Here is a 24,449-nt window from a genome sequence, read left to right on the forward strand (position 1 = left end):
GCTGCTAAAAGCCTACGATGCACAGGGCGGCACTCACAGCAAAGAGTTATCTGGTCCAGAATGTCAATAGTGCCAAGACTGAGAAGCCCCGATGCAGATGGAAAGAAGAAACGGGCATAAGGGCACTTAGGAAGCAGAATCTACTAAATTTGGTGACCGACAGAATATAAAGGGTAGAGGAGAGCATAGCTGAGGGTGACTCCAGGTTTCTGTTGTGGGTGTCTAGAGATAAGAAATATAAGAGGCGGAACAATGTTGGGGGAAAAGAGGATAGGTTTAGTGTTAGACATATTAAACTGCATGGGTGATGGGATCGATGGTACCCCAAACCTCAACGTCATGCAATATACCTATGTAACAAATCTGTACATGTACCTCCAAATCTAAAAAGTTGAAATTTAAAAAAAAATAAAGTTTAAATACATATAGGATGTGAAAGTGAAGATATTCTGGAGGCAGGTGGGTTATGGACCAGGAGTCCAGATCAGGGATGGAGATGGAGATTTGAGAACCATCAGCATAGAGACCACCTTGAATCTGAATATGCAATGAGAGTAACTTCAATTGATTTCCTTTGTGGCAGAGATAGTCAATGTTTGCCAAATGTTAGGGAATGAATGTGTGTGTCCCTTTAAAATTTATGTGTTGAAACTGTAAACCCCAATGTGATGGTATTTGGAGGTAGAGCCTTTGGGAGGTAATAAGTTTCTGTTGTTTGATCCACCCAGTTCATGCTATTTTGTTACAGCAGCCAAAACTGACTAAGACACGAAGTATCCAACTGTTGTTCTATACCTCCTGCCTTCTTTCTAGTGAGATTGGGGCCATGTGACTAGGTCTGGCCGATGGCCTAGGAGCAGAAGCATCTCTTCCAGGTTAACAGGGTGAAGAATGGGTGTGCGGCCTCCTTCCCTTTCTTCCCCTGCCTCTGTGCCTGAGGAGGCCATGTGTTCCAGAGGCAAAGGAGGAGAGCAGCTGATTCTTGACTGAACTTTGTATGAGTGAGAAATTAACCTGGTTTCAGCCACTAAGATTTCAGGGTGTGTTGCAGCTGCTGACTTTGTTTACCCTTAAGGATACATCCTGTAACTGACTGAACCTCTCATTCTGCCTCATGGACAGGAAGCTTAATCTAATCCCTTCCAAGTCAGCTAAATCATGTTAATCTTTGTCATATAAATTTCCTTTCAGTTCTGAATCTCCTGAGAGTCGCAATGTGGTGGAAATGGGCTCTTGTCTGAGGACATCTTGTGCTGCCATCGGCTGATGTATAGACTTGTCTGATCTTGGCTACCGCCTGCCCTTCAGACTGGCTTCCATGGAGGTGTCCATCATCCATCTGGCCTCTGTTGCACAGACCACACTGTGGCTGCCTCCCTTGGCATGACTGTGGTACCCTTTTGAGCCCGCCAGTTCTCTAAGTCCTATCTGCGCTCCTGTCCTTTGGGGTCTGATGAGAACTCTCTGTGAAGCCGCCCAATTCCATCTGCTTTTGCTTCTCACCATTTCATCTCTGCTTTCCTAGTGGCTCAGTGGAGCTCCAGATAGACTGAGGGGCACTGGTTCCTCTATTATAAGACCATCAGAATTATATGGAGCACCTTCATCATCTTCTCTTACAGAGATTGAGGGGATGGGAGTGGGTGCAGGAAGCCTACTTCCAGTGACTATTTTTTCCCTAATTTTCTGATAGGTTAGAAGCTTTACATGACTGGGTAGGGAGGAGCAGAAAAAAATGGATTCTCCATCATTGAATCTTTTGCTAAATCTCTTACACAAAGACAAGTAAACATTGTTCTAAAGCCAAGAAGTTGATGACTTTGTTCTTACATTCTTCTGGTTTTCTACATAAAAGTGGGACACATGATTAAATAAAATTCAAGAGCACGCAAATCAGCAGTTCAGGAACATCCTCGCTTTGGTTAAGTGTTGTCGTGGGAGTAGATGAAGGCAGTCAAGGGTGGGATGCAGAGCATCTCCTTGAACTTGAGAAATTAGAATCACCTGGAGGACTTATTACAACACAAATTATGGGCCAGATGCCTAGAATTTTGATTCAGTAGGTCTGGGAAAGGGACTAGTAATTTGTAGTTAGGGTTGCCAGATTTAGCAAATAAAAATAAAAGATGCCCAATGATTTTAATTTCAGATTAATAACACTTTTTTTTTTAAAAGAATAAGTATGTCCCAAATATTGCATGGGACATACTTATAATTTCTTTGTTTTTTTTTTTTTGAGACAGGGTCTCACTTTGCCACCCAGGCTGTAGGGCCGTGGCATGATCTCAGCTCACTGCAACCTCTGTCTTCTGGGCTCAGGTTATCCTCCCACCTCAGCCTTTTAAGTAACTGGGACCACAGGCGTGTGCCACCATGCCCAGCTAATTTTTCTAATTTTTTTTTTAAGTAGAGACAGGATTTTGCCATGTTGCCCAACTGGTGTCAAACTCCTGGGCTCAAGTGATCCACCCGCCTTGTCCTCCCAAAGTGCTGGGATTATAGGCATGAACCACTGCACCTGGCCTAATGTTTTAAATTGTAAAACGTATCCAGTGCTTTTCTGAAATTCACATTTAACTGGCTGTCCTGTATGTCTTAAATTGCATTTCTAACAAGTTCCCTGGTAATGAGGATGTTGGTGGTTTGGAGACCACAGTTTGAGCCCCAGGGATAGACTCACATGAATACAGAGCCCTGGGGAATACCAACATTTAACCAGCAGAAGAATCTCATGAGGAACATAAGTGAGACAGCAGAATTATAGGTATTTTCTCAGAAGCCAAAGGAAGAAAAAGTTTCAAAAACACAGAATGATCAACAAAGTAGCATGTCACAGAGAGTTTGAAGGAAGCCGAGGACTAAAAAGAAGACATTAGATTTGTCAACGAGGAGGCCTTTGTCAAAGCATTTCAGCACAGTTAAGGGTGCAGGAACTAGCTTGCAGTGTTGAAGAGGGAGCAGAGTGACACGGTAGAGGGGACAGTTGCATGTGCTTATTCGGGGGTTCATTGTGAAATTCAATAGAGGGAGATGTGGAAGCACTTGAAGGTAGTTCTTGGTCTCTCTCTCTCTTTCTCCTTGAAAAAAAAAAAAAAAAAAGGAAATAGAGACAAGGTCTTGCTATGTTGCCCATGCTGGTCTTCAACTCTTGGCCTCAAGCGATTCTCCCACGTTGGCCTCCAAAGTGCTGAGATTATAGGTGTGAACCTGCATCTGGCCTGAGGGTGTTTTTAAATAAGGGAGACACTGAATACATTTATAGCTGGAGAAGAAGCCAGTAGACAGAGAAACTCTGCAGTCACAGAAGAAAGGGAATAGCAAATGGGACACAAAGAGCAGGGGTTACCAGCTGGGGAAGCAGAAAAAAGACGGAACTAGGGAGAAAACCAGGGAGGTTCATAGCTGGATTGAGTGCAGACTCATCATCTTAGCCTGGGGCAGTCAGATGTCAGTTTTACAATTTGTCCCCTAAAGGAGGAAAGAACATCCACTTGGAGAACTCTCTGATGCCCTTGATGGTTACTGTTGATGTAGAAAAATGTGTGTGTGTGTGTGTGTGAGAGAGAGAGAGAAGGGGTGTTGAAGATTAGATTAAAAAATTCTGTGTGCTTATAATTTACTCTTTGAGCTGCTCTTTCATTTGGTTTCATGGAACCATTGTCACAATTTTCCCAAACTGATTTTACTTCCTCAGAGTTTCTTGTTCTTGTTGAGTAAACCATTTTAACTTCCATGTTGTGGCTGCAGCCTCTGATTTTGTGTGTGCCTCTTGCATTTCCTTCTAGGACTGCACTTCCCTGTTTCATCCATGGACGTCCCCACCCCAGCCTCCCTGGATGGCCTCTGAAGCTTTCCTCCTTGCCTTTCCCACTTATTTCTGTGTTACATTTTTTAAAAATTGACTTTATATATCAAATGACCTAAACCCACCATTAAAGCATGCTTTTTCTCTGTGGTATTACGACTTTCTCAGACTCAGGCTCTTTAAAAGGTCAATGTCTGAAACTGTAATCTCAGGAGCATCTCTGCCCTAGACTCACTTACAGACTTAGTCTTTAGGGGCCTCTGGAAGGGTGAATCTGGTGAGCACCCCAGTGACATTTTTGAATGACACAGCGACCCACTGTGAGAGATTCTGGAAGGAACTGGGAGACCCTGAGGCAGCGCCACCAGGGTCTTTGTCCTCTACTTTCACATGGCTTAGCTGTTCTCTGTTGGGGTCAACCTGGACTGTATCTCTTGGCCCAGAGAACTTGCAGGTGGGTCAGCAACACAAAGAACCAGCACCCACCAAACACGCAGAGGTGCGGGCTCCTCCTGCCAGGTCTGTAGAAAGGGCTGGTAAATGGCAGAAGTAGGCAAGCTATGGTGGATCATGGCACGCCGGTGGGAGGGAAGCCCATGAGACTTTGCAGTCAACTTGTCCTCCCGCTGTGGGGAAAGGCTGTGAGGTTTGGAGTTAATATCCATATCATATCCTCACATTTTAAATGTGAACTCCAGAATGTACTCTCCTCCTCCTTACCCTTTCTCTATTTGTATTTGACTTAATGATTTATATTTAACATATTGGAGGTTTGGTGCTTAATTTTAAAATCAAATTAATGTATTATTAATAAATAACATGTACTCAAGATATATTATTCATATATTAGATAAGTGTTACTTAAATGACTAATTGAATGCTACTTAGTAATAAGATTCAATAGTATTATTAAGAAATAACATTTGTTAAAAAGTTAATAACTGGCATTCCATTTCTATGAATATAGATTTAAAACATAGACACTATTTAATTGTGAAACACTATCCGTGTTTTCTCACACAATACAATGACTAAGTATTGCATATAAGCATGTTCACATGTATTGATCCCATCCTTGTCATCGCCAGTGTTCCTGGATCTTTATTCCTCCTCTGCAGGGAAGAAGTGATGGGCGGGGGCCTAACAACAGTCCAGGGAGCACAGGTAGTTTCTGCTCCTGACTCCTTCCCAGTTGGAGAGAGGAGTTTGGGGAAAACAGAATTATGTAAAGTTACACACAGATACTATGATACCCATCGCTCTGGCCTCTCCTGGAAGTTTCCTGGTGGTGTTGACTTTGAAGTGGGTGGACCTTAGCAGACCCAGAAGTAGAAGGGAGCCGCATAGTGCCCAGACAAAAAGATCTGATGAAGATATGAGACACCTTTGTGGAATAGGGAGGGCTGATAATCCATTAAATAAACTTTTCGTTATTGGATTTGGGAGAGAGTATGTGATCTGTTAAGAGGATCCAGAATGGAGATCCAACTTGTGTAATTCTGAGAAAAGAATTTCTGGGATTTTTTTTGGTGTATCTCACTCTTCTGCTTATTTGAAAGGAGTTGAGAACCTGCACATTTGAAAGAAGGTGAGGACATATCCCCGTCATTAACTGACACATGACTGACTGTATTTTATGATTGAATTATTGAGAATTGCTGGCAGGTAGTGACAATAAAAAGCAGACTAACTTTTAGTTAGTTGTATTACTTCTTAATAACTTATCTACACTACAGGTGATATGTCTCATTATTGTCTGCACCTGAGGCTAAAGAGATTTAGTGAACATGTTGTGTGGAATTTCTGTGAAGTTTGCTTACAGGCAACTGACCCAGTTAGGAAGAATAATCCTTCTCGCCCTATTTCTTTTCTTCTTTCTGCAGCATATTAGGTGAATGGCTTTAAAAGCCTTCCTGGACCATAAGGGGAACTTGAGGATGGAGGCTAGTGATAGAGTAAAGCAGGAAAAGAGAACTCAGGTCTCTGATCATGTGGATGCACATGAAGGTGACCCCCTACTGAATCACAATCTTGTATAATCCCCTTTTGTTGAGTTGGGATGAAAACTATGACTTGCTTCTAGTTGGTAGAATATGACAAAGGAGATGAGAAACCAGTCCCATGATTAGGTGACATTATTTGCAAAGGTGAAGGAATTTTGCAGCTGTAATTAAGGTTCCTAAGCAGTTGACTTCGAGTTCCTCAAAAAAGAAATTATCCTGGGTAAGCCTGAGCTAATCAGGTGAGCCATTTAAAGCAGCCCTGCCACCTTCTCTGAAATCAGAGGCTCTAAGCAGCAGAGACTGCTTTTCTCTGTTGTTACCTTTGAAGAAACAAGACCACACGAATTTTACAGCTGCAAGGAAATAAATTCTGCCAGCAACCTGAGAGATCTTGGAAGCGGATTCTTCCCTAGTTTCCAGATGAGAATGCAGTCCATCAAACACCTTGATTTTAGCCTTGTGAGACCACCTAACTAAGCCATATGCAGAGTCTTGACCTATGGAAACTGTGAGATAATCATCTGCTTTTTAAGCTGTTAGGTTTGTGCTAAGTTCTTATGCAGCACAGAAAACTAATACATCTGTATCCATGTTGTTGCCGTGACAGTCCAGGAATACCTGCCCCCAAGCTTCTTTTATATGAGCAAGAATTAAATTTCTCACTTTTTAAAGCCATTGTGATTTTCAGTTTTCATTTATAGTCAGCTGAACCCAACCTTAACTGATTCATGGCATAAGGAAGAAGGATTTATGAAAGATGAATCATTTATAGTTGATCTTGAAAAGTAGATATAGTTTCAGAAGGTGGAAACTGGTATGGCTGGAGGCAGAAAATAATATTTATTTATTTATTTATTTATTTTTTGAGACAGAGTCTCGCTCTGTTGCCCAGGCTGGAGTGCAGTGGCCGGATCTCAGCTCACTGCAAGCTCCGCCTCCCGGGTTTACGCCATTCTCCTGCCTCAGCCTCCCAAGTTGCTGGGACTACAGGCGCCCGCCACCTCACCTGGCTAGTTTTTTGTATTTTTTTTTTTTTAGTAGAGACGGGGTTTCACCATGTTAGCCAGGATGGTCTCGATCTCCTGACCTCGTGATCCGCCTGTCTCGGCCTCCCGAAGTGCTGGGATTACAGGCTTGAGCCACCGCGCCCAGCCAGAAAATAATTTTTATAGGGCAGAATGGATAAGGGAAAGTACTGGGTGTTTTAAAGAAATAAAGAATAATTCGGTTTCACTAGGTTGAGTGAAATTAGGCTGGAAAAGGAGATTAGAGCCAAATAACACATTCAAAAAGAGTTTGAGGATTATTTTTTAAGCAATGGAGAGCAATGAGGATTTTCTGACCAGGGTGACATTATAGCATGATCAGAGCTATGCCTTATTTTAAAAAATGCAGTATGAGTCAGTCCTCTTTAGGCTGCAAAAATATATCTCAAAGTAGATTTTATCTATCTTGAGGAGACTTATGGGGAGAACACTGGGGAAGAGCAACAGGAACCAGAAGGTTATTACAAACTTATTGCAGCAAGGAATGAGCATCACCCCTAACTGCCACCCACTAAAGGGGAAGGAAGGGACTTCCCTGCCAGGTCTGGTAAAGATAGCATTGCTGGGAGCTGCCCTTTGATTGAGCAACCTTGGAATAATCCCAAGAGCCAAGGGGTGGGATACAGTGATTGACCTGGGCCTGGCCTAGGTGTGTGTGTGGGATGTCTGCTACTAGATAAAGGAGCATGGGAAATAAAAACAAAATGATTATTGGTGCAATTTGAATTTCACAACTCTGTCTTTTTACATCACAACCTCAAGGACAGATGATACACTCATTTACATCCCCACCAAGATAATAACATTTTAGTTGAATTGACATTTAATTTAGGAGTTGAAATATGCACTAAAGGTTATTCATAGTTTTTTAAAAGTTTGTTTCTTCTTACCACTATCAACATCAACTAATATATTCAACTATATAATTGAAACTAGTTTCCACTATAAAATTTTTTAGTGCTTATTTATTTACTGCATGTCCAAGTATATAAAACGCTGTGTTATATTTACGGCATCTCTTACTTGAGGAAAAGGGAATTTCAGAGTGGCTATTTACAGGTACTTACAAGTTCTTGAAATAATCTAAGTGAATTACTGATTTCTTATTTATGAAACCAACGCTCTTTTGCTCAGATGTATTAGTAGACTTAGATACGTAATTGTTAAACAAAATCTCAGGCTATCTGAGAAACATACTGCTTTAACCCTTACATTTTACCAGGCATACTTCAAGTACTACCTGTGACATGTTTGAAAAGTTTAGGATCTTTTCACAAATTCCTGGATATATTGAACATGTTATCTATTTTTACTTGGAAATATTCAAGCACATAAAGCTGACTCCAAATCTTTAATAGACACACAAAAACACCTATGTCAGGAATCAAAGGTGCAGCATTTAAAATGCCCAAAATGACGTTTCAACAAATGAGGATGAAATACTTGGAAGACTTCCAGTTAGCTCCCTGGTGGGTGTAGCTGATGTGTTTCACCACTAGGTGCTACTCTTCCTCCATCACATGTTGAATCTGGAGTCTCAAAAGCAAAGTGGATGCAAAGTCAACCTAGTTCCTTATCTCCTGGCTCCCATTTAAACAAAAAATACAACTTTATTTCCTATATGTACTCATTATTATAATAGAGTATTTTTGGAGTGGTTGGCTAAGCGCTTAACACTTAGGAAGTGAAATTCACATCTGCCTTCTATAGTATTGCCTTGTGCCACATGTCGGAAAACTAAAGATTAGCAATACCCCAGTTGCTATTATTAAAAAAGATTATCAATACCCCAGTTGCTATTACCTAAGGAAGGGTCATAATCTCATTAAAAAATCACTGATATAGCCATGATTTTCCCTGAAAGGGTAGCATATAGTACATGTAAATTACATGTATCTCACATGTAATTTTACATGTGAGATAACCTAAAATTCTAAATTATTAGTTATGTGTTACTAATCACCCAGTGGTGGTATTGATACAGTGTACATCTATGGAAGAGGCAAGGTATGGGATCTGTTTATAGTCCCATGCTAAATGTTTAAGATAGATGGTAGGCAGCTGGGTGATAAGGATCCCTGTTTGTTTAACTTGCCTGGAAGCATTTCTCTATCTTCTACTTGTGAACACATAGTAAAAACTTTTGAAGATAAAGAGACAAATCACTTTCATATTTACGTCCATTGGGCCCTTTGGAGAGGAGATTCATACATTTCCTAAGGCATCTGACTTTAACGCACGAATTCTAAATTATTGAGACTTTTAACTAACTTTTCTTTTCCCAATGGATAAAACATATGAGACAAAAAACAACTAAAAGTTAAATAAACTGATTTAAAAATCAAAAGCAGCCAGCAGACCAAGTTGATGCTTAGAACACATTCATTTCTTTCTTCCCTTCAATTCAGCCATCCAGTTTGATTGTTCATTCAGTGATATTCATCCATTTATTCATTGATCAAACGTTTCTTGAGGAAGCTCATGTATTTCAGATGCAGAAAGGAAATGAAATGGTATCTATTTTGTGGAAGTTTAAAGTTTAGAGTAAAGAGGGCACTGGTGAGGAAGAGAGCTGGTCGTACATATACCCAGAAACTTGACACAGCGGTAGCTCATGGGTTCATCTTTCATTGAGGGGTGATAATAGATACAAATACAAGGATCTCTGGATGATTTTAATGCCCTTTGAAGCTAAGTAGAAAAAAATGTTTCACTGTCTGAATAGATGTATTGCTAAACCTACTGATGATTTTGCTATCCATTGCCTGTTAGCCCTCCAAGTAAAATGCTCCCAGCTGCTGGCCCTCATTATGCTATCGCAGCTGGATGTGGCCACAAGACTATGTTTTGTCCTTTTGATGTGACAGTGTTGGGCAGGACTTCTGGGACAGGTGGGTTGCCAGGTGTTGCCTGCTTTCCTCTTGACCGTCAGCACATGACATAGTTTTGACTGGTGAAATCTATTCCCTTCCATTCTAATTGGGTCAGGGGAAATGTGGGAATAAAACCAACATTTAGTTTTTGTTTTCCTCATATCTATTGAGTCTAGTTTCCCACTTAAGGACCCATTTTGATGACGGAAACAAGAACCTGCTTCTTAACTTTGGAAGTAGGAAATTAGTCTTCAGCCAGACAGGAATAGATAGAAATGACATAATGATTAAATCCAGCAATTTGACCTCTTTAACACAAGCAAGAGTACAAGTCACCAACAAAGGTTACCTTTGAAGGTCAAAAGAGATTTAAGTGAAAGGTATATTGATCAATCCAGGAGAAACTGAAAAGGCTATGCTCTCACAGTGGACTCTTAAGCTACAGCAATCAGACGTGTGTTGATAATAAAGAAGGTTAAAGTGGTAGTGAGACAGAGACAGCTAAGGCTAGAGGTGGGAAATGATCCTACCATTATCCCCTCTTGGTTAGAAACCCCATTATATTCTCTATTGGCTTCCTAGACCCCGCCTTTTAGGAGAAAATAATATTGAAGAGTAATCCGATGTCTCTGAGTGCTATTTTGAGAAAGCCTCACTCACCCATCTCCTCATTTGCCTCCTTCCACAGCTTGGATTCATTCCATCATTTTTAATAATTCCCTTGTCTACCCCTTCAACTCCCTACCTGGGTAAATCTAACTTTTAGCTTCACCTGAGTAGCTGAAAGTAGCTGGAGAAAAAATCATGTGCCTTTTGGTCTTCCTGTATGGGATGCATTTTTATTCCTATACGCTGCTGATAGGACAGTCAGAGAGTTCATGCACTTTTCTTCTCTTGATTAAACATCTGGAGGTTTGATCAGGACCATTTGATTATCTAACATATGTTAATATATATATTTGGTCTTCCTTCAGTGCTCTGATGAAGCAGTTAGGGCTAATCATTTGGTCAGCTGAAATGCTGTCTAACTAAAGGGAAAATATTATTCTTAAATTTAAAGGTGGTTAGGAGTTATTTGAAACTTACAACATCAAATAAATCATTATACGAATCATTTAAAGATACTCAGTTAAAGCAGGTTGAACATTATTTTGTCTATGCTATTAGTTTCTTCTTGGCATTCTTCCTATGCGGTATAAAAGAAAAATTTAACAGAGCCCCAGTTATTTTCTTAATCAGTCAAGTTCATTCAATGAATATTTGTTAAGTGGATTATGAATGTGATAAACCCAGGCTTGTTTTTTCAATTGTAAAATTTGGTTAATATCTGCATTCTCTGCTGAAGATAGGAACTCTACCTGCCTTAGACATATCTGTATCCCAGCACCTAACATAGTGCATTACATGTGGAAGGCGCTCAAGAAATGGAGATGGCTACTTCCATTGACCAAAAGAGCATCTCTGAATAGGTAGAGCAGTTGAGGATGGGACAGTATCACTTCTAGTTTAAAGAACAAGAAGGATCAGAAGGGTGATATAAAAGGAATCAGATAATTTAAATATGTATGTAAACTTCCTAACCATACAACAACTATCCCAGTGTGCTGTGGTATATTAAGGGCATCTTGTCTTGTCTTATATTAAATTTGGTAGGATGAAGTTAAACTTGTAGACTATGTCAGTGCCACAATTAGACAGTTTCTGAGATGAACAAAAGCTTTTACTTTCTATCTGTAGTATCTCTATATATCTATAGATGGGATATTTGTAAACAATTATGAAAGCAGGATGACAGACCCCTTTGGGGAATGGCCCAAGTTTAAATAATTACAGAGCTTGTGAAAATCTGTTTGCTTTTTTTTTTTTTTTTAGTTTTATAGACTTTGTTTCTTAGGGCAGTCTTAGTTGTACAGAAAAATGGAACAAAAAGTATAGCAATCCTATATACTCTTCTCCTCTTCCCCGCAGTTTCCTTTATTATTAATATCTTGCATTGGTGTGGTACATTTGTTATGATTGATTAACCAATATGAATCCATTGTAATTAACTAAAGTCCATATTTTGCATTAGAAATCACTCTGCATTGTATAGTTCTATGGGTTTTGCCAAATGCATAATGACTGCTTCAGTTTTTATCCATCGAGAGAACTGATACAAGGTTTTGGTAGAATGAATAGGCGAGAAACCAATATAATTAAAAAATCAATTTGTGCAATAAAATGCTTTAAATTATGTGGAATGGTGCTATATTATTTAACAAATTTTTGCTTGCACTGTAACGTACTTATAAAAGTAGATATATTAGTAAATGTATACTGGTTATACTTGTATGGTTGAATTTATTGAAATAAATGAATATTGCCTTTATATTTAGTCAAAGATTTAACAGCAAGAAAAAATTATGTCATTAAAAAAATCTGCTTATCACTGGGTATTCAAGGAGCTCAGACATGATTGATCTACTGTTTGGCACAGGTTCTGAGACATAGGGAAGATATAGGACATACTAGCTATTTGTTATGATTATAAGTTCTCTAACATGATAGCTGTTAAATCAAGTTTGATCCCTGAAATTGGGAGGGAAGATTAGAAAAAAATTGCCTATTTTTGCATAAGCAGTTGGTGAGGAAAATTGTCCTCTTACATTAGAAAGGAAGTAGAAATCATCTAATAGTTTTTCAGCCCAAATCATGAGTCCCTTCTGTGTTGCCTGTCTATAGCTTAGATCTATAGCAGTTAAGTCAACCCAGTTATTGTTTGATATGATTTGGCTCTGTGTCCCCACCCAAATCTCATCTTGTAGCTCTCATAATTCCCACGTGTTGTGGGAGGGACCCAGTGGGAGATGACTGAATCATGGGGGTGGGTCTTTCCCATACTGTTCTTGTGATAGTAAATGGGTCTCATGAGATCTGATGGTTTTAAAAATAGGAGTTTCTCTGCACAAGCTCTCTCTTTGCCTGCTGCCATCCATGTAAGATGTGACTTGCTCCTCCTTGCCTTTTGCCATGATTGTGAGGCCTCCCCAGCCATGTGGAACTGTAAAGCCAGTAAACCTCTTTCTTTTGTAAATTGCCCAGTCTTATGTATGTCTTTATCAGCAACATGAAAACGGACTACTATAGTAATTTGCTAACAGGAGTAGGGTGTTACTGAAAAGATACTTGAGAATGTGGAAGTGACTTTAGAACTGGGTAACAGGCAGAAGTTGGAACAGTTTGGAGGACTCAGAAGAAGACAGGAAAATGTGGGAAAGTTTGGAACTTCCTAGAAACTTGTTGAATGGCTTTGACAAAAATGCTGATAGTGATATGAACAATAAGTTCCAGGCTGAGGTGGTCTCAGACGAAATGGGAAACTTTTTGGGAACTAGAGCAAATATGACTCTTGCTATGTTTTAGCAAAGAGACTGGCAGCATTTTGCCCCTGCCCTAGAAATCTGTGGAACTTTGAACTTGAGAGAGATTTAGGCTATCTGGCAGAAGAAATTTCTAAGCAGCAAAACATTCAAGAGGTGACTTGGGTGCTGTTAAAAGCATTAGTTTTATAAGGGAAGCAGAGCATAAAAGTTTGGAAAATTTGCATCCTGACAATGTGATAGAAAAGACAATCCTATTTTCTGAGGAGAAATTCAAGCTGGCTGCAGAAATTTGCATAAGTAATGAGGAGCTTAATTTTAATCCCCAAGACAATGGGGAAAATGTCTCCAGGGCATGTCAGAGGTCTTCACCAGCAGCCCCTCCCATCACAGACCTGGAGGCCTAGAGGGAAAAAGTGGTTCTGTGGGCCAGGCCCAGGGTCCTCATGCTGTGTGCAGTCTAGAGACTTGGTGGCCTGTGTCCCAGCCACTGCAGCTATGGGTGAAAAGGGCCAACACAGAGCTCGGGCTGTGGCTTTAGAGGGTGCAAGCCTCAAGCTTTGGTAGGTTCCATGTGGTGGTGATCCTGCAAGTGCATAGAAACCAAGAATTGGGGTTTGGGAACCTGTGCCTACATTTCAGAAGATGTACAGAAATGCTTGGATGTCCAGGCAGAAGTTTGCTATAGGGGTGGGGTCCTCATGTAAAACCTCTGCTAGGGCAATACAGAAGGAAAATGTGGGGTAGGAGCCCCCATGCAAGAGTCCCTACTGGGGCACCACCTAGTGGAGCTGTGAGAAGAGGGTCACCATCCTCCAGATCTCAGAATGGTAGCTCCACTGACAGCTTGCACTGTGTGCCTGGAAAAGTCACAGATACTCAACACCAGCCTGTGAAAGCAGCCAGGAGGGAGGCTGTACCTTGCAAAGCCACAGCTGTGAAGTTGACCAAGACTATGGGAACCTACTTCTTGCATCATTGTGACCTGGATGTGAGACATGGAGTCAAAGGATATCATTTCAGAGCTTTAAGATTTGACTGCCCCACTAGATTTCAGACTTGAATGGGCCCTGTAGCCCCTTTGTTTTGGCCAATTTCTCCCATTTGGAATGACTGTATTTACTCAATGCCTGTACCCCCATTGTATCTAAAAAGTAACTAACTTGCTTTTGATTTTACAGGCTTATAGGGGGAAGGGACTTGCTTTGTCTTGCATGAGACTTTGAACTATGAACATTTGAGTTATTGCTGAAATGAGTTGAGACTTTGGAAAGGCATGATTGGTTCTGAAATGTGACGATATGAGATTTGGGAGGGTTCAGGGGCAGAATGATATGGTTTGGCTCTGTGTCCCCACCCAAATCTCATCTTGTAGCTACCATCATTCCCACATGTTGTAGGAGGGACCTGGTGGGAGATGATTGAATCATTGGGACAGGTCTTTCCCATGCTGTTCTCATGATAGTGAATGGGTCTCACAAGATCTGATGGTTTTAGAAATGGAAGTTTCTCTGAACAAGCTTTCTTTGCCTGCTGCCATCCATGTAAGGTGTGACTTGCTCCTCCTTGCCTTCTGCCATGATTGTGAGGCATCCCCAGCCATGTAGAACTGTAAGTCCAATAAAACTCTTTCTTTTGTAAATTGCCCAGTCCCATGTATGTCTTTATCAGCAGCATGAAAACAGACTAATACATTGTTGAAGTGAACTTTCCTATAAATGAGTACCTCTCTTGTTCAAAACGTTTTTCTTTAACTTCTACTAGTTTTGTCCATTGGTATCAGAAGCAATACAGCTGTGCTATGGTCTAAATGTTTGTGTCCCTGTCATATTCCCATGTTGAAACAAAATCCCCAATATGATGGTATTAAGATGTGGTCTTGGGAGGTAATCATGTTCTCATGAATGGCATTAGTGCCCTGATAAAAGAGGCCTGAGGAAACTTGTTTGCCTCTTCCACTATGTGAGGACATAGAGAGAAGGAGCCATCTACACACCGGGAAATAGACCCTCACTAGACACCTAATCTGCTGATGATTTGATTGTGGACTTCTCAGCCATGATAACTGTTAGACATACATTCCTGTTGTTTATAAGCCACCAAGTTTATGGTATTTTGTTAGAGCAACGTGAACAGACTAAGACAAGCTGCCACACTGCCTCCAGTACTACTCTCTTCTAGGCTGTTATATGCTAAAATTTAAAAAGTATTGCTATTACATTGTTTCTGGCTTCTTCACAAGCTTGCGTATACTCCTTCAAATACACTCTTGCCTATTAAGATAACTCTTAAGATTTTGATGCCTAGACTTAAACATATGTAAATGCTAGGTGTAGTTTTACTCTCAGTTATTGTGTTTCTACGATCACATCCTCAGCTTTGATCTGTAAGAGGAAAGATTTGACTTAAATAATTTCTAAGGTCCTTTCCAATGTTGAAAGCGATTATATTTGGCATTTGCACCTGTGTATGTTACAGTCATGCCACTGTATTGGCTTCTTAGACTTGCAGTAGATGCAGACTTCCAGGTCACTTTTCATGTAAACTGCTCAACTGTGTCATAAGCAACTACATAACTTTACGTTTATACTTACTACATCCTCTCTTTTTTGCTTCTCTCTTTCTTGCTGAAAACTATGTGGGTAATTTTGAATGTTAATTCCATATTTGTTTGGTTAGTTAGCCCACTAAGCTCTGTGTAACTATACATTTTATTAGCATAATTCCCACATATTAGTTTATTGATAACAATTCAATAGAAAAAAGCTAAAACAGAATCTTGCTCCTAACCTGTTCTCTTCTGTTATGCATTGTTTCGTTCATCAATAATCTTTGAGTATGTCTGTTTCTATCAGCTATATCTCCATCTAACTGATATTATTGTCCAGCCCACATTTCTCTATCTTGTCCAAAAAGATCATGAATGAGCTGTCAGATAGCTTGCCAAAATATATTTTTGTCTACAGTATTATCACAATGATGAGATATTAGCAATGCTGAGGAAAGTGTTTTGTTTGACCCGACTTACTTGAGATCAGCTGTGTATAGTGTCTTTCCTGTTTCTCTAGAAACCCCTGACTCACGCAGGAAGGTAACTTCCCTCCTATGATCTTCACTTGTGGCATGTCCCTGCTATTTTACTAGTCACTTTGATATTATACAGGTTCTCGTGGGCCAAGGACCTGTGGAACCATCCATAACTTCTGGCAAGATCAGGCACACAGCAGGTGCTCTATAAATATTTGGAGGGATGTTGAATGCAATGCAAAGGGGAGATAAACTTCTCTTGCACTGTTGATACTTCTTCCAGTAAAACCTGTTGCAACCATGCAAAACTTCTGTTTCCTTTACAGTGTGCACATGTGTTCTTCCTGTTGTGGAGCCACTGTTGCCTGGAAGCTGGGGGAAATGCCATAGCTGTTGTTTGGGACGGTGCTCTTGCCCTCTTTAGGCTCAGTTCCTCAACATTTCATGACTTAAGTCCCTGGGTTTGGAATAGAGAAGAAGTCATTGTCTTTGGATTTTAAGGACACCTGGAGTTTTTAAGGCCCTTTTTAGAACACTTCTGCTCACCCCTACCCAGGCTTTACCTCCTAGATGTTGCCAATAGCTGAACTTTTAGTTATGGAGATAAAACTATACCAACTATACCTTGAGTTGCAAAGTCTAGGTTGACAAACAAGCCCTAGAATTGAGGGTTCCCAGCTGTCTAGATTTTAACTAAATTTTCCAACCAGAGAGTAAATTTGTGTTAGAAGTGACTGACTCCTGGGAAGAAATGGGAAACTGCCGAGGAAATGCCATTTACCCTGTCCATTTTAGTTACTATTAAAGAGACATCATCTAAGAGAGAGTAATAAACGAATTGAAGAATGAAGTAAGCAAACTCCAATTGTAGAGGTTCAGTGGCAACGGGGAATGGAAGGGTGGGAGCAGAAACCTACATGCATGATGTCATGATGTATCTATTATGTGTCAGACATTGTAGAAGGAAATGCTTTGTATCATCTCATTTAATCTCACAAGAGTTCCATGAGGTAGGTATTTTTGCTCCATTTTAAGATAAATATCTGAAGATTAGAATATTTAAATAACTGTGACCAACATGTTTGATTTTAGATAAAACCAGGAGAAGGATACAGGTTCGTCAAACTCCAAAGTGTATGATTTTCTCATCTATATTTTACTGTAGGAAAATAAATGTATTTTTTAGAAGTAAATTAACAAAGTAATGTAAATTTAAAGTTTAGCATGTTTTGAGACAATTTTCTTACTGTGAAATACTATGCATATTTCTTTAGTAACTGGAAAGCAAATTGGGGAAAGATATTTTTCCCCCCTTAATTATATCAAATAAGTGATCTTACAATTACATAAGAAGTCAACCATTACAGTCTAGCCAGTGGCTTGGCTTCTTGTCCAAACCTCACAATAAAATATGCAGACTTTCTGGAACCACATATTAAAAATATCTGCAGTTGAATCAGCCCTTCCTTCTAAGTAACCTAAACTCAATGCTATTCAGCATATTAGAGAACTCTAGGGATGAGATCTTTAAAACCCAGTGTCAAAAGGTGAATACCTGAGGATAATCACCTTAGTTTCACTCATGAAAACCAGCCTTGTCCTAATTTATTTTCAGACATGTGGGTCTGTCCTGCAGTGAGGTGCCCTGTTTTAGAGCCCTAGAAAAAGATATCAACTACAACTTTGACATAAGTATAAAATAATAGTGTGATATTCTTGTGTAAATTGGCGTTGAAGAAAATTTCCAAACAAATGTACCAAAAATGGTGAGTGATTCCAGCATCCCTCAAAGAAGTATATAGTCTTCAAGGTGACTATTTTGAATGACAACCTTAATCTGGGTGTTAAATGGAGCAGATATGACTGCTGAAGAGTTCAAAGAGCATGGAATGTGAAGTTAGGAAGCATCCACATGCATCCCAGCACTGCATCCCAGCCACCTGAGAGGTGTAAGTCATCTAGCCTTTTTGAGTTTCTTTTACTTCATTTGTAACACAGGTTGGGTAACACCTCACAAAATTGTGATAATTAAGTGAACCTGACAATATGAAAACACTCAAAACAGCAAAAACCCTAGAATGTGATAACTTATGTGTAGTTCATCTCTAAATTTAATATCATGATTGGAAACCAAGACTTTCAAATTCTTATGAAACATCAGTGATGTTAATAATTAGTCTTAGTCAGAAATTCCAGAATCACTCAAGTGATGAGGGCCAGCTATATTTGTGTTCAGTTTGATATGCAAAGCCACAAGTAGAATGCACTTGTTCAATTTTATGAAGCCCCAGAAGACCAGTGGATACTGCTTGCTTTGGGAAACTGGAACCTAGATCTCAGCAGTTTCCATGGATTCACTTTATCCTTGTCAAGAGTTAATGAGATCAGAATAAAACCAAATGAACATGGTAGGAACTTGGTGCTTTGCAAACCATAATGATATTTGAGAGAGCCAGAAATAAAATCTTGTTTATTTTGTGTACAGGACTGAATTAGGGAAAGATTAGGACAATAGCGTGTCAATTCTATCCAGGGGCTCAAATAGAGATTCTTATTTGGGTAGGAGTACACATGGATATAAGGAAGGGTACAATAGACCTGGGAGCCTACTTGAGGGTGGAGGTTGGGAGGAAAGTGAGGATCCAAAAACTGCCTATCAGGTACTATGCTTATTACTTGAGTGATGAAATAATTTGTACACTAAATCCTGCGACATGCAATTTACCTGTGTAACAAACCTGCACATGTACCCATAGACCTAAAATAGGTTGGAAAGAAAAAAGAAGGCAGAAAGAAGAAATAAGGGCCAAGGACTTGACTCCTTCTTAACCCTAGTTCTTTCAAAGTGGCTACTTTGAATTTCTGGTTACCAGTACTGCGGAACATAAGCACGTAGACTTTAGAGTAGCATTTCTGACCCCAGCAGAGATAAAGAGCTGTGCTATCTTGGTCAAGTTACTTTACTTCTCTTTGCCTTGGGTTTCTCGTCTGTAAAGGGGGAAAATAATATAACTTACTTCTTAATACATGTAAAGCACTCCTAGAGGAAAGGGGATTTAAAATGCAGTGTTTAAAAGCACAGATTCTAAGGCTACACTGCCTGGGTTCAAATCCCAGCTCCAGCACCTATTTACTGTATGATCTTGGGAAAATTAGTTCACTGTGCCTCAGTTTCTCATCTAAAACTTGGATCTATTACCCAACCTCATAAAGTTATTTTTAGGATTAAATGAGTTCATACATGTATAGTTCTATAAATACGGCTGGCTCATAGTAAGTACTCTGTACATGCTTGTTATATTATTATTATTTGCTTCCTGGATAAGCTCCAAACACCATTTTAAAGGTATAGAAATAAAAATTTCAACATTGTTGACTTTTGTTTCTTTGTTTGGCTCTATAAATCATAAAACTCATACTCTAGAGATAATCATACAATGTTGGGATATTCTTTACCGTCTAGACCTGGTTTTTTTTTGAGATGGAGTCTTGCTCTGTTGCCTAGGCTGGCGTGCAGTGGTGCGACCTTGGCTCACTGCAAGCTCTGCTTCTCAGGTTCAAGCGATTCTCCTGCCTCAGCCTCCTGAGTAACTGGAATGTAGACCTAGTATTTTGGCAGTGTCCCTTATATAACATTGTGTTCTTTTTTCCTCAGGTTAAATATTGTCACATCTTTTACCAAATCTTTATTAAGATCATTTTGCCTCCTGATTTACTCAATGTTATTCAATTAATCTCTGTATTCAATTATTTTTTCCTTCCGAATGCAAAAAGTCAATGACTTTTAAAGCCTGCATAGAGAAAAGATTCACACATATTGGGAGGATGACAAATGGAATAAACATTTATTCGGGTCAATTTCTGATTCTGCTTCTCTTCCCCTTTCCCCTATAGTGTTCATTTTAATGTTTCTGCCATTCATTTGTTCATTCAATATTTATTGGGAAGACTTGTCAAGCACCATGGTAAGTGGTGGAAAATAATGATTCTGACACTTGAATGGTGTTTTACAACGTACAGATCATTTTCACATATATTAAATTCATTCAATTCTCAAAGGCACTCACTTCATTTTGCCACAGTTCTTCCTCCCCTTTAACTTTATATTTCTCTTCATGTTCCTTATTTCTTTTCTTAAATCTTTGGTATGCAGAATACAGTAGTCTTCTTTTATACATTCCAAGACCCCCAGTGGGTGACTGAAACCGCAGGTAGTACTGAACCTGATTGCTGTCCATTGGAACATGTTTCTCTTCATGTCTTCAATCCACAAGTTTAATGCCTTTTCCATTTTAACTACACACTTATCATGCACTCTGGGCCATACGTTTTGTGTTTTGAGTGTGACAGCAAAACTAGCACAAATTTTTCCTTCATAATTTCACAGAAAATTTCACAATGTCTACATTCTTATCATAGAACTTAGCAACCTCAGGATATGATTTTTTTTTCTTATGAAGTCGAGAACTTTCACCTTTTCACTTAAAGGAAGCATTTTATGGCTTCTCTTTGGCATATCTGAATTGCCAGCATCACTACTCTTGTACTTTTTATTTTGTACTATTTATCTTGTACCGTTTATTAAGTAAACCGAGTGTTACCTGAACACAAGCACTGTGATAGGGTGATATTAAGACAGCTGATCTGATAGCTGAGATGGCTACTAAGTGACTCACGGGTTGGGAGTGTAGAAGTATGGATATTCATGTCCAGGCCAAGACGAAACAGAACAGTGGGAGATTTCATCACACTACTCTGAATGGTATACAATTTTGAATTTATGAATTAATTATTTCTGGAATTTCCATGTAATATTTTCAAACCACAGCTGACCATAGGTAACTGAAACCATGGTAATGGAAACTTCGGATAAGAAGGATTACTGCGGGGAGTGGGAGGGGAAGCTGGTTCGAAAAGAAGGCAGTAGGTGGGGGAGAAGATGCAAATGAGATGAGAACGTAGGTCCAGAGATGTTTCCAGTATCCTCTACTTTAGGATCAAAGGACAGGTTACTTGCAGACACACTGTATCTTATTCAGGAAAATACAAAGAGTTACTTGAAAAGGAGCAATGACCATCAATTAGCAATGACTATTGTTAGAAACTGGGTTGAGACTAAACACAGGACTAGTGGGTTTCCAAATCCTCCCCAATCCCTTGCAATTAAGCATATTTAACATACTGGAGATGCTAAAGAGTCATGACTCCCTTCTCATAAACACCCAGGCCGTCAAATCCCAGCATCAGAATTCCCCAGTGCTATTTCCTTTTGAATTACCAACCAATTACAGGCAAGAAACAGAACACACAAAATTAACTAGAAAAACATTCCTTGTGCTTCAAATCACCTGTTTCATTCATTATTATATCTCTCATGCACTACCTGGCTTCTATAAGGAAATACCAATGGCTTTTCTGCAGTAGACTAGCTGGTGGTGGATGACTACCTTATGTCAAGATGTAGAGAATGATGATAGTAGGCTGCAGGTAATGCATAAGCACAGTCTCACTCACATTTGAGTCTCTACTGATCACCTCAAGGGTACTTTGGAGATTCACAGGATACAAGCAGATGACACAATACATAAACTTTTAATGTGAGCTCACTCATAACCCAGGTCCCTTTAACTTGTTTGACCCTGTGCCTGGAATGCTCTTCCTCCAAAACTTCCCATGGCTATCTCTTTCTTATTATTCAGCTCAAATGCCACTTTCACAGAGATGAAAGGCACTCTATATAAAGTAGTATTCCACACCCAGTCCCTCTATAACATCTTATAATTTTATTTTCTTTGTGGCATTCATCACCAACTGAAATAGGTTTACTTACTTTATACTGTATTTATTTGTCTCCCTCTCAAGACTATAAGCTCGTAGAGGGCAGTGATTATTTTGTAACATGCAGCCTGGAATATAGTAGTAGGCCCTCAATAAATAGGGGTTGAATGCTTGGGTGAGCAACAGATATTTATCAAATGCCTGTAATATGCCAGCTCTGTTCTAGGCAGTGGGGGTGTAGCAATGAACCAAAAAGACAAAAACTGCTGAATTCTTGGAGTTTATATTCTAATGTAGGAAAACAGTCAATAAATAAGGCAGAGAAGGGTAAGCTGCAGTGAGGCTGTGCTGCATTAAGAAGTGGAATCAAGGAAAGGTCTTGCTGGGCAGACCTGAAGGAGATGAGAAAGGAGGGACCCCAACAAGGTGAGGAAGAGAAGATGGGAGGGAGGAGAAATGAGACTTTTACAAAGATGTGCAAAGGCCCTGAGAAAACAAGAAAGGGGCTATGTGGCTAAAGCCTGCCAGCTCCTGGGGGCAGGGCAGGAGATGGGTCAGCGAGGGGCTAGTGGGACAACTCCAAACATGTAGAGTCTTGTAAGCCACTGAGAGGACTTTGGATTTTGCTCTCTCTGAGACAGGAAGCCACTGGCGAGCTCTGAGTAGAGGACATACCTGCCTTGGATTATAAGCAGGGTCCCTGTTTTTGTTCTGGTGATAAAAAGACTGTAGGAGCAGAAGTAGAAGCAGTTAGGAGACCAGTGCAATAATCCAGGCAAGAGATGATGGTGACTTGCTCCAGGGTGATGATAGGGAGATGGTGAAATACGTTAATAGTCTAGGAAGATTTTTAACACAGAGCTGGCAGGATTTGCTGATGCAACGAGCAACGGTAATTGTATAAAAATATGTGCAGAACTGATACAAAGAAGGCTTTTCTTGGATTTGTAGAAAAGAGACTGGTTTTGTCAGGTCTGTGGCACTAATATAACACCTAGTAGCACAACCACCTAGAAATCCTACACTGGGACTTGGAAGTTTTGTGTCATCTATTATTTATCCCAAAGAACAGAAAAAAAAAAAAAAGTGGTGAAATACATTCAGTATCAAAATCTGTACTTGCAATTAAGAGAACTGGTTTGGGGGTTGATCTCATTTCAGCACACTGACATGAGCGCGATAATTGTTCAGCAGACATAAACATTTCAAAATGAAAATGACATTTATCTGTGAGGAGACTGAAGCTCATTGGGTAGTTACACAGAAGGATACACATTATCAAGAACAAAGATCTTGCCTGATTCATCGTGATGTGCGGTCTATACTTCAAACTGATGTGATAACTGCGCAGACCCCTGACCCTTTGCTTATTGGGCTACACTGAAAGCGCTTTGGAGATTATTCACCTTTGCATTCCTCACTCCCTGGTGCCCTGCAAATAATAGCAGGTACACAAGAAACATTCACTGGCCTAATCATTTCTTGACACCCTCCTCTGCACTCGTCTCTTTTTGCAGCATTCAGGAACTCTTACTTGTTTTTATACCCAAATCAGTGATCAGATAATCACTCATAAATATGACATTTCAGAACGTGCTGGAAGCAGTGCAGACCGTGTGTAGGGAGCCATCCAGAGGCCCCACCCACTTGGGAAGCCAGGGAAAGCTTCCAGAGCGAGGAGGCAGTTCTGTGGGCTGCAGTCCGAGGGGATAAATGCAAACGTGCAGGCAGCAGGAGTTGAGAGATGGAATCCAGACAATGGCCTTCAGATATGTAAATAACCCTCTCTGAGACTGACGGAAACTTGGAGAGGGCCGAAGAGTGACCAAGGCATGCGGGACAGAAGGGGCGCCTGTACTTTTGGGAGGATAAACACGCAGGGGCCAAAAGTGGCTTTAAAAATTATGTTAGATCTGCAACTGTTGTGAGTTTAAGGGCGCGATTTAACGAAGGCTGAATGGGACCCGGAGACCAAACGTTCCGGAGTCTTACCCCTTCACTTCAGTCTGGCCTCGAAGGCCCTGCGGGAAGAGGGCATTGCAATTAAGAGCAGATTTGGAGCTTGATCTAATTTTGTCTCTGCGGCCAGAAAATAAACTATCGTAAAGCATCCTACTGCGGGACACTGAGGTTTGCTTTTTGTTTCTAGGTTTTTTGTTTGTTTTTTTCCTCTTCCAGACTGGCTGCAAGGCAACTTGAACAAAATCTGGCTGCGCTAGGACTGGGGCGGCCCTTTCGTCTCTCCAGGTTTTTCGCGTCTCTCTACTTTCAGTGACACGACAACCGACGATGGCAGGCCGCAGCTGCACTGTTGGAAGCGGCCAGTTCCGCAGGCGGGAGGGCCGGAGGCTGCCCCGCATTTCCACTCCCGGGGCGGGAGGCTCCAGAAACTTCACGTCCTCCTTCCAGAGTCCCTGGGTGCTGGCTGGGGCGAAAGGGGAGGGGGCGCAGTGATTGTCCCTCCAAGGAGCTGTCTTCCGAAGCCGCCAAGTCTCGGGCCGGTCCTCTTTGGAAGAGGGAGAAAGTTGGGCGGGACCACAGGGCGGGGCTGGTGGCTG

This window comes from Colobus angolensis, unplaced genomic scaffold, assembly GCF_000951035.1.
Source record: "Colobus angolensis palliatus isolate OR3802 unplaced genomic scaffold, Cang.pa_1.0 Scaffold374, whole genome shotgun sequence".
In the NCBI taxonomy this organism is placed as follows: domain Eukaryota; kingdom Metazoa; phylum Chordata; class Mammalia; order Primates; family Cercopithecidae; genus Colobus; species Colobus angolensis.